Here is a 13,002-nt window from a genome sequence, read left to right as displayed (position 1 = left end):
CAAGGCAGCATACTTCATGGCAGCAAGCACAAGGCATACTTCATGTGACTTTAATATTGGTGTTGTTCTCAGTTTTTAGTTCTTTATCATCATTGAATCCTATGACTTTAATATCCTTCTACCAAATTGAGTAAGTGACTAACTCAAACAGAAATGGGAAAGGAAAATCACTCCATTTTGATAGAGGATACTTAAAGTTCAGGAAACTCAGGACATACAAAATCACAACTCTAAACACATCGGCATCAAAATGGGATGAATGCATATCACATCATTTTCAGATGGAAAATCATCCCATTTCGACGCCGATGCGTCAACAAAAGCAATATTCGATTTAGACAACCATTTCATCATTGAACATAAGCAATTTCTAAATGATTAATTACCGCATCACCAATTTACCAAAGGGGATACATGATCACTCAATCATGTGAAATGATCTCTATTCCCTTTGGGAAATGGTGATGAAGGACATGTTTAGAAACAAACAACACACAAAGATCTCAGAATGTCCCCAAGCATCCCTGACACAAACCCCAACCACTAACACTTAGCTCCTGAAAAGCATTATTGAAGCTAATGGCGCATGAGTGTTAATGGAATAAAGGGTTTGAGTCTCAGCAAATGATGACTCATCATTGATCACACAAAAGCAATAACAAGGCAGCAATGAACAAGGAACAACAATCTCAGGTAGGTTGATTTACACCACATTCAAACATGTTCTTTTAGTGTTATGGTGGTCCTTCCAAAGGGAATTGACAAATTGTGAACTGTCACATTGGATAGTTTAACAATCAATCAATCCCCTTTGAAGGACCACCTAATTAACAAAAGTCAAACATGCAAGGGGATACACAAGATCATTTTCAATCTCAGTTAGGTTGAATTACATCATTGACCTTGTTTGTTTCTTAATTTTTTCAACCTCATCACCCTTTCACAAAAGGGAATACATGATCACTTTGTCTTATGAGTAATGACAGTTATCCCCTTTTGCAAAAGGGGACGAAGGAATGATTAAGAAACAAATATCTCAGATCATCAACACTTACATCATAGATCAAACAACAAATGCTGCATTCATGAAAGACAACAATATTCATCTCAGAATGTCCCCAAGCATCATTGAAACAAATTCAACTTACAAACACTTAGCGCCTGAGAAGCATCATAACTGATACTAATGGCAGCACGAGTGGGTGTAGGTAAATGAAAGTGTTTCTCAGCATATAAAAGACTCATCATCGATGTTACACAACAAAGGAACTTAAGGGGACAACTAACCTCTAAGTAAACAAGACATGAATTGCCTCTCCGGTCTAATGCCAGTTTATATGTGACGGAATCAATTTAATTGTTTCCAAAGACATTTAGACTGGAAAAAGATCAAAAAGCCAAAACAAATCATGCTCATTTTGGTCTTAGATGTCCCCAAGCTTCATAGTTACAAATCCAAACTACAAACACTTAGCGCCTGAAAAGTATATCAAAAGACATACTAATGGCAGCATGAGTGGTTGTAGTTATTTGGACTTGCTTCTCAGCATTTAAAAGACTCATCATTGAACACATATACACAAGGAACATAAAGGGGACAATAAACAACACAACAAACAAGACGTTAATTGATTTTTGATCTTCCCGTTTCTATTTTTTGACATAAATCTGGACCAAAATACCTTATATGTCCACATAATTACACCAAATACCTTAGAATCTTTTCAAATTCAACCCTCAAAATCATCACCTTTCCTTATTTAATTATTTTATCTTTCCCAAAAACCCCACCCACCCCTCCCTTTGTAAACGTCGTTGTGTTGCTTGCTTCTCAACATTTAAAAGACTCATCATTGAACACATATACACAAGGCACATAAAGGGGACAATAAACACATATACCATGGACATATTGCAAACAGGTGCAAATCAACTGAATACAGGGACATATGATCAATACAGGGACATATTGGCATACCATCATATCAGAACTGAATACAAGGACATATGATCAATACAGGGACATATTGGCATACCATCATATCATCATTTGCATACATGGACATATAATATCATCATTTGCATACAATCATAAACCAAAACAGGGTCATATCAGCATGAATGAAAACAGAGCATTTTCCAATATTTAAACCCTCCAAACTCCACATGATACAACAAATCCTCCTTCATCAACAACAACAAATCCAACCCTGCCAGCAAGAGATCACACTTGCTGGCCTACAATTTCAACAGCTGACCATGTTTACTAAATTGCTAATTAAAATTAAAAGAGGGGACAGACTTATCTAATCATGATCATCATGATCATCTGCAGCAGTCGTGTCTTTTTTCTTTGAATAAGGGAACGCTGATGATTCTTGCCCAGAGGACACAACAGAATTGCCATCCTCATTCTCACACTCACCAACGTAATATAGTTCACACGAGTCAGACCGAGTGGGTTCCTTGCACGCAATAGGGGACATAAAATACGGGTCATTAGCATCATAAAAAAAAATAGAGTCTTTAAAATTACAATGTTTTTTTAACCAACCAATGCATGATTTAATAACCAAAAGATCCACGATTTCATGACATGCAACTCAACAAAAACCCACATGCAAATGAATAAAAATCATTTTCATCAACACATTCAACTGAAACCCATTATAACATCAAAAAACGAGATAAATTCAAAAAATCCCCAAATAATTCAGGCAAATTCAGATCCACGATTTTATGACATGCAACTCAACAAAAACCCACATGCAAATGAATATAAATCATTTTCATCAACACATTCAACTCAAACCCATTATAACATCAAAAAACGAGTTAAATTCAAAAAATCCCCAAATAATTCAGGCAAATTCAGATCCACTTTTTATGACATGCAACTCAAATAAAACCCACATGCAAATGAATTAAAATAATTTTCATCAACACATTCAACTGAAACCCATTATAACATAAATAAATGAGATAAATTCAAATAATCCCCAAACATTTCAGGCAAATTCAGATCCAGGATTTTATGACATGCAACTCAACAAAAACCCACATGCAAATGAATTAAAATCATTTTCATCAACACATTAAACTGAAACCCAATATAACATCAAAAAACGAGATAAATTCAAAAAATCCCCAAATAAATCAGGCAAATTCAGAACCACGATTTTTTGACATGCAACTCAACAAAAACCCTAATTTTTCAGATCTTAACCATAAAAACAAACAAACACAAGAATTTATACCTCATCTTTGTCATCTTCTCCAAAAAAGCGCAGATATGAGGCCGTGTGCAACCGATCGTCGTATTTCGATTCGACCTCTTCACCAGGCTCTACCTCCCACTTCTCGAACCACGCCTTTAGATAGTTACGAGTGCTCGTATTCTCTTTCTGGGCCAGCATTCTATTATGCAAAAACTCCGCCGAATATGAGTGCTCGTCGTTTGGACACTTACAGTTGGGACCCAGTCACAATTTGGATCTGGGATATGTTGGCCAGAAGTACCCAACAAAGAAGAGGCCAAATTTTTTGAACTCAAAGACCCCATAAGATCAGACCAAAATAAACCCTAGAAATCTCCGATGAAAACCCGCAAATTTTTTTGGAACAAATCAACTCGCAGCGACCAAAAGGGACGATTAGAGGGGACAAATTTATAGGGGATCTGATCGGATCAATATTTGGATCAAAGTTTATGAAGATTTTCACTCGAAAACTCTTCAGATCCGAGAGAGAGGAGGAGAAAATGAGAGAACAGAGGCGGAGATTATTAGGGTTTTCTGAAGAACAGAGGAGAGAGAGAGAGAGAATAGAGGAGGTTTCTTAAGAGAGAGAGACGGAAAATGAGAGATGAGGAGGTTGAATGAGGGGAGAGAGAGAGAGACAACAACGTTTAAAAAGGGAGGGGTGGGTGGGGTTTTTCGGAAAGATAAATAATTAAATAAGGTATGGTGATGATTTTGAGGGTTGATTTGAAAAGATTCTAAGGTATTTGGTGTAATTATGTGGAAATATAAGGGTATTTTGGTCAAATTTTATGTCCAAAAATAGAAACAGGAAGATCAAATAGAAACGACGTAAATAGAAACAGGAAGATCAAAAAGAAACGGAGGGAGTACTACATACCGTTGCTTATTTTATTGTATGTAATACACAAATAAATATAAAGATATTACATATACTATTGTATTATACAAACTACTTTACTTTATTTAATTATTACAACAGTGATACGGCCTTACTTTTTATTATAACTAGTTTTTGGGCCCATTCGTCGTTATATATTGGTCGGGTAATGAAATTTAGAAGTTATGTTGTTCTTAAGTAGGTGTTAGAAGGTGTTTAAACCAAATGACAATAATTAAAACTTTAACATATGAAGTGTTGTCTTTTTAATCATTACATTTTTCTGCTTATGTTCATCTTCCCTGAAAAAATAGATCCACTTTAAATCATTTATTACCACCAATAACATATCATTTGTACAAAGACCAAACAAAATTGCAACTGTTAAAGTTTACGACTATACTCATGTTATCCAATTAAGGGAAAGACTTAACAAAGTCTAACTATTGAACTATACTGTAATACCCCGAGTTTTTAAAAAACTCGATTAATTATGCTTAATTATTTTTATTTAGCTTAAATAGTTTTAAATCCTAATTTCGAACTTTATTTTAATTAACGAAGTTTTATTTCGCTTGAATTTTTAATATTGCTACACGATTTATTTTTCAATTTATAATTTAATTTTCATATTTACGAGCTTAATGAACTTTTTAAATTTTAATTATTTTCGGATTTCTAAATTTATTTTATTCAGAAACTAAATTAATTATTTAACGTTCTTATTTTTATTCGGAAAACTAAATTTATTTTTCGTTAACGATATCTATTATTATTTTTATTTTTATAAAGAATTAATGTAGCTAAACATTTCCATTTTTAGTAGTTTCCTAAAATAGCAACAAAATTTATGAATTTTAGTCCAACCATGTGAAATTACTAAAATGCCCTCAAGGAACCAAAAATTCCCTTTCCCCTCTTCCCTTGCTCTCCACGTATAAACCAGGATGGAAATTTCCTTTCCTCCTTCCCTCAAATCAGTCCAAATTCAGATACTTGGACCCCAAGCACCTCATTTTGTTCTTCACTCTTCCTGTATACAAATTCCCTTTCAATTTCAGACATTCAACATCAAAAATCAATTACCAAAAACTGAAACTCTCACTCCCTTGCTCCTTCGTTCGAACCACCAGCAACCACCGTAGGCCACCACTGCATCCACCACTGTTTACCACCCTCACCACTGCTTAAACACCACTGAGGCCACCCAAAACCACCACCGCACCACCGTCTTCCCTTTCCCCCTCCTCGAACACCGCACTCCCCTGCCCCCTCCCCTGCTTCTTTCCTTTTCTCTACCTCGCCGCACCACCTCCATCACGCACCACCACCGTTCGACCACCACCTCAACACCTTCGACCACCACCTCAACACCTTCGACCACCACCACACCCCCCCACCCTCTCCCTCCTCTACACGCACACCCCTGCCCCCTCCCCTGTTTCTTTTCTCTTTCCTTGCGCACAACACTAGCAATGTCACGCCCCACCACCGTCCACCATCACCACCACTAGCGCAACCCTGGTGCGCCGCCCATCCAGCCGCCACCGGCCTTCCTCCTCCCCAGAACTAATCGGAAAACCCACTCCCAAACTCCCCTATTTCTCGCCTCTTTCGCACTCCCTCCTCCTTCCCTTGACCGTCGCACCGCTGCAAACCACCCACCATCATTGTCGCCTTCACCGGCGCAGCCTTGCGACACCGAACCACCCAGCCCGCCACCCCAATCTCTCTTTCCTCCCCTGCTCCTCATCGTGCACCCCCTCCCCTGTTTCTTGGTTTCTATTTTTCAGAAACCAAAACCAAGTTTCTTTTTGAAACTTTGGCTTTGATTAAGTTGGGCCAAAAACTCTAGAACTTTGGGCTTTGGGTAAGACCAAATTTAAATTTTCAGATTTTTAATTTAGCCATAGTAATGATTTAATAAGTTTTTAAAATCCAAGTAATTACTAAGAAATTGTTATTATTTTCAGATTTAATTATCGATTTTACTAAAATAGATTACTAGCTTTATTTACCAAAAATGGAATTTAAATAATGTAAATCGATTTATGAAATATACATTTTGATTAAAATGTCGATTAATAATATTTTCATTTAAATTATGAAATTATATTTTTTATTAAAATACGTTATTTATAAATTCATTATTTATAAACTTAATATTTATAAAATACCGATTTTAGATTGTTTGTCGATTTAATATTAATTCAATAATTTGATACTTTGAAAGAAATCGAACTCGGAGCTCAGGACGAACGAACCAAGGAAAAGGCCTAGCAATCATGGAATTGAGGTAACGGCTATTGCTAGTACCCGCAATCCCTTTATAAATGTATTATGAAATTATGACGTTATGATTGGATTTATGAATTAATGTTTTGACATGTTTTATGGATTGTGGGAATGAATTATGATTTGTTGAATTATTCTTTATAATATGATTTGATTGAGTTTTCTCATAAAATGATGTTTATATGATGCGTTGAATGAAATGATGTTTTATGGATCCCAGGATCTAAATGATGTTTTATGATATAAAATGAGTTATGTTATTTCAACTGAAATACAAGCCAAGGCTTGGTAAAATTACATAAAACATGATAAATGAAAGTGAAAGACCTGGTTTTGAAGGAAATAATGCCCTTGGTCCAAGTATGCATTCAATGTTAAGTCTAATAAATGCGGTTCAGTATTAATTAACAAGTTAATAATTCAGTGAGATCAAGTGAGCTGAATGCCTAGCTAGAGGTCGCTTCAGTTCAAGTGGAATTAATGATATTAATCCACAGCTTACTCTTGACTGAACCCGTAGGGTCACACAAATAGTACGTAAACGGATCAAGTATTTAATGGCATTAAATACTCCATCTATGGATATTCGGAATCGACGGATCTTGGTTTCAGTGGGAGCTGAGATCGTCACAGGCAAGAAATGAATACTCCGGAAACGATGATATTGCCGGCAACGGAAATATGGATCGTATCGGAAATATAAATATTATCCAAGTCGTAGATGTTTCCGGAAACGGAAACATGGTACGTATCGGAAAATATTATCGGAAATGGAAATATTGCCGGAATCGGAAATATTGCCGGAAACGGAAATATTGTCAGAATCGGAAATATTATCGGAATCGGAAAATATTTTTGGAAACGGAAATATTAAATATTTGTTCGAAACGGAAATTGATTCCGGAATCGGAAATATTGAATATTGTTCGTATCGGAAATGAAATCCGGAATCGGGAAATTAATCGGAAGCGTATCGTACGAATTAGCATCGGACGAGGCCTGCCAGACGAAGGCCCAGCACGAAGCCGGGCCATCGCCCAGCAAGCCAGCGCGCCACAAACGCACCAGCCAAGGCTGCGCCAGGCCCACCGCAAGGCAGGCCCAGCGCGCGCCAAGGCTACGGCAGCGTGTGGGCTTGCGGCAGTGGGCTGCGAGCTCGCGGGCTGCGCGCGCGCGCATGGCGCCCCTCGTAGGCTGCTGTGCGTGCGTGTGTGTTTGTGTGCTACTCGAATCCTAAAGCTACCGGGATTTGTCATATGATTAAATCAAATCCTAAAACATTTAGTTTATTTAATTAGAGTCCTAGTAGGATTATAATTAAATAAATTAGTATCCTAATAGGATTCCAAATCCTTTTCCATAACTCTATAAATAGGTGCCTAGGGTCACATATTTACATCGAGCATTCAAGTATTCAAAGTGAGTTTTTGAGAGCAAAATTCAGTCATACAATTGCCTATAAAGTGCCGAAAATTCTAAGTACCTTAAGGGCGATTCTAGTTGGTCAATCTTAAGACGGATCCGGACGTGCTGTGGACTATCTACGGAGGGACGACACTTGGAGTCCTAAAGACTTGTTCTTGTTCGGTTCGGGCGCAGCTAGGGAAGGCACGCAACAAAGAGTATGCATCTAAACTATGCTAAATGATTATGTGTAAATAATATGTTTTCCTGGCTTTATGGTTTTTCCGCATGATTTATGAATTGTCATATGTATCATAACCTATCAGTGGTATCACGAGCCTCTTATTATTTTCATAATCTAAATTGCATGAACATGGTTAAATATTACAAATTTGCAAGAATTAAAAGGGGTGATTAATTTTCGTAATTGTTAATTAATTGCAAATTGCGTTTATTTAATTATACGTACGCAGTTTTTCGGCAGTTTCTTCGTTACTCATCCAAATCGAGTGATTTTTGTGTCAATTCCGCATGTAAAAGGCATTCTAAAATTTTGACAAAAAGGGTTTTTTTCTGCCGAACCCAGAATTCTCAAATTCGAAGCCTAACTATGACTTTTCGGAGGTTTTAGTTTTTCGAATGCAAAATTTCGTAAATTTAAGATGTTAAATTAAACATTTGCGATTCTTGTTGATAAATCTTGAATTTTTGATTGACCTACTGTATATGTTTAACAAGTTTGAATGCCTAGCCTTGTTAATTATGCAATCTAATTTGTAATTATGATTAATTTGTTGAAAATTAGAATAATTTAGAATTAATTTGATTTTCATAATTAATTATAATTTAATTAGATACCTATGATTAAAAACCACCATAAAAATTGTAAATTTATGTTAAATTTTAAATTTTTATGACCTAGACTTGAATCCATGTTAATCGGAAATCAATTGAATAATAAATTTTCGATTTTTCGCCCTAAAATTCTGAAATTAATATTATTTATTAATTTGTCATTAATTTTAAATATAAATTTTTAAATTTTATGCGATTCGCTCATATAACTTCCACGCACAAAGCAATGGACGCTACGTGTTACCCTTAAGGGGTGTTGTATAGTGCGGGCATGTGACGACGAGCAAGGGAGCTCGTCGCCCATGCGGCACGAATGCAATGAGCAAGGCCATGGTGCACGAGCACAAGGCAGCAGCCCTGCCTTGTGTCGTGGGCTATGAGCAATGGACGAATGGGCGAGGGCGAAAGCAAGGCAGAGCAGTCGCGTGTGGGCAGCAAGCGAGCTGCGCCACAGCGCGCACTGCCTCGCGCAAGCGTGCGGAGCCTCGCGCGCAGCCAGCGCAAGCTCGCGTGCCACGAGTGCTACGCCCAGCGTCGATGCCTCGCGCAGCGAGCGATGGCTCGCAGGATCGAGCGCTGGCAAGCGCGCGCAGCGAGCAATGGCCCGCATAAAGCGAGCGCGCGCAGCGAGCGCTGGCTCGCATGAAGCGAGCGCTGGCGAGCGAGCGCAGCGAGCGATGGCTCGCGTGCATCGAGTGCTGGCGCGCGCAGCGAGCACCAGCTCGCGTGATGCCTTGCGAAGGAGAGCAGCAGCAGCGATGCGACACAGTGCATGGGCTGCGCGCACATGGCCAACGATGGCTGTGTGCGTGTGGCCCATGGGCGTGCGTTGCGTGGGGTTGTTGCGTTGCGATTGGATCGTTTTGAAATTTTAATTTGAAATTTTCAGTTTACGTAATTTTAGTTAATTTTAAAATTAATAATTTAAATTATTTTCTTGGATTTTAATTTTGAATATTGTAATTATAATAAATTTTATTTATTCTAATTATTTTACTAAAATTAAAATCATGAATTAATTTAAATACGACTGAAATTAAATTAAACTTTTTGGATTCAATTATAAATTTATATGAGCTTTAAATTTTAATTAAATTTGTATGTTTCCGGTTAGACTAGAAATACATTTTTATGTTTAAAATTAGTAAAGCATATGAATTTATTGGTTTAAGTGGGAGCCCCTTTTTAGTCATAAACTCTTGATTAGGTCTACAAAACCTTAAGGTTAAAACAACTTGATTAGAATTAATAAGGACTGAATAATTTGTAGATTATTGGTGCCCTTGATTAATTGATGCAAATGTTTACGTGATGCATAATGTGTTTTACTAACCAGCTATGTGGGCCATTCATGATAATGAATGGGTGAATGGTATATATTGTATATGTACTGTTTTGCAGGTTATGAAGTGACTAGTATGGCCCAAATAGAATAGAAAATATGGTCTGCGTACCATTAATTTGAATGTAATTGGTCTAAAGTACCAAAGTTGTTTTTCAATTCAAATATGGTCTGCGTACCATCAAATAGTTGTAATTAGTTTTAATTATAGCTTATTCTATTTGAAGAAAATGGTGCCTCCCACGGAGATTTTCAAGACGGACTTTGAAGTTAAAGCTTCAAGATGAAGTCGGGCCATACTAGATCACATTTATCTTATGCATGTTTTAAGTTATTTATTGCTTTTAAATATGTCTTAAAATGCATGAGATCAAAAGCTTGATTATGTTGCATGATTAAGGATTTTAGTTCACTTAAAATCTAACCAACATAGTAAGAGCCTTAAGTTCCAAACTTAAAAATTGAGTTAAAAGGTGCCATGCAAAAATATACACTTGCTTGGATATCCTTTACATCAATCTAGTAATAGTTTTCGCTCAGCGAGGTGTTACTTATTGGTCCTAAAGGGGCAAGGTACACAAATAATTGTGAGTACACGTTAGTTTTGGTGAAACTCAACGATATAAGTAAGGAGTCCTTTTATGTCGTGGCAAAATCGATAGGTTTACCTAATAAGTTCTTAGACGTACCTATCAACCAAGAGTAGTTTCTAGACTATTAGCAAAAGGCTTTTGCTTACCTAAAATGTTTTAGAATTGAGTCGACAAACTGTGCTTAATTCTTCAATGGTTTTAGGGTCTTAGAATCATTTTATTCACACCTGCCGGAACACATAACTCGAATAAAATGCTAATGACTTGTTGCATGATTGCTTTAATTTTCAAGTTATTATTCATGATAAATGTTTAGACTTTGCATGCTTCAATGTATGTTTTAAGTATTGTTTATAATTAAATATCTTGCACTGCAATAAATCCTTTTAGAAAGGTAACAGTAAATTTCCTCGATTGGTAGTGAATCCAAGAACGATTCACGGAAATGAGAGAAAATGAGCAATTTAAAATGTACGTTTCTTATAGCGACTTTTATGGTTGTTTTTCGAGTATCAAAATCGAATGGCAAACCAATTGGTGCTTGTGAATTCAAAATACACTGTAGTTTTGAGATCATAAAGCATTGAGCTTAAACGCTCAGCTTTACCAATGGTTAACAACCTAAACATCTTTGTCCATTTAATTCTCGAATGAGTCTAGTCCCTAGACATTCGAATAGATCGATGCTTAGAGAACTTTAGAAGCTTCTGGTAAGATCATCTAGTTGAAGCAAAATATTCAACATAAATTAAAATGGTAAAAACCTTGTTGGTGACATTGGACATGTCTAACAAAGTATAAAAGTCAACACTAAAGAAATCAATTCTTAAGACTATAAGAAAGGGTACAAGAAATAGGAAAACGAGGAACAAATGAAAGGAATTTACGATTCCGTTTCTACCTATAAGTTTATGTTTAAAGAGAAGTCACCTAGCAATCAAACTTCCTTGGTATCATATACCGCTTGAGGTTCTTACTTCGGTAATAACTCAAACAATGGAAACTAGGATACACTAATGAACTACAAGTGGGAAATGAAGCATGGCAATGCTACATTAGTTGTAGGGTCATCTAGTTTGTTTTAAGTCCTTTCAAAGGCTGGAACTTAATGGCTATTTTGTTCCATAATCAACATACCTAAATTTCTGTTTTCAAACACAGAAAGACTCACATTCAAGAAAAACAAAAACAATGTTTGTTTGTTTATTTGAATGAAATGGTCAATTACAGGTTGAGTCAATATGCTTGATTAAAACAAACAACTCTTTAAAGAACTTTACTAGGTTCAAATCAACCCCTTGATTTGAGTTCCACTAATCTTTGGCATTGTTGCTTAGACCATATCAACAAATTAACATTTAAAAGCTCTATTTTGATGGACTTTTGAAAGTTCATTGATTTCTAGATCAATTTAAGACGACTAGTCTTACTTGTTGAAAGTAACAAAAGATATGAACTATTGTTAGAACGCCTAGACAATAGAGTTCAAAGCTAAAGAAAGGTTTTATGACTTTATTATTTCACACAGATTTGAGTGAATATAGGTTTATTTACTCAATGTGATATAAGTTTGAATCTGTTTGGCTAGTTCAAAGATTCAGAAGTATAAATCCCACTTGGTAAGAAATCATAAAGATCTAGGTTAGATCATGTTGATGATTACTTAAATCAAGAATGATCATCAATGATTGTGTAGTAAAATTCACAATCTAGCTCCATAAGATATGGCATATCTAAGTTGGAATGATCGAAGTCGATTAGTACTTGATTCGATCAATGATGGATCATAAAGACTTTTCCTTTAATTTCTAAAACAAAATGCTCAACTACCACCAAACTAAACTAAATTCGTCAAAGCTATAGAAAAGAAATTTCAGAATATCTTTTCGATAATATATATCTAGAGAGTTGCTAAACTCAGTGGGAGCTTAGTGTTTGTTATTCAACAAACTAAGGCCCAAGTATAGATATATGTTTCATTGTGATTTATTCAAATGAGACACAAGGGTATTGTTTCTACCACGAATTTTTGAGAACATAATGTTTGTTTGCTCGAAATGATGTCCTTTTGGAGATTCGTTTCCAAAATGACAAGTGGGAGAAAATAGACCTCGAAAGTCTTCGAGGCGAACAACAAACATAAACGGACATTCCGGAGGCTTTTCGAAGTTCTTTAGAAAATCCGAACACGTATTATTTAAGGACTTTAGAAGTGGCTTTAAAGAATAGACATCTCTTAGAAGACTTTACAAGTGCTTCAAGGAGAACAGAATATTCAAAGGACTTTTAAGTGGCTATTGACATTCTGTTGTTTGATGTTCTATACCCTTGTAGGCATAGAGTTCAAGTCACTGAAACTATGAGATTCTTCTA

Source organism: Spinacia oleracea, chromosome 5, assembly GCF_020520425.1.
Source record: "Spinacia oleracea cultivar Varoflay chromosome 5, BTI_SOV_V1, whole genome shotgun sequence".
NCBI lineage: Eukaryota > Viridiplantae > Streptophyta > Magnoliopsida > Caryophyllales > Amaranthaceae > Spinacia > Spinacia oleracea.
This window is presented reverse-complemented; position numbering follows the sequence as displayed.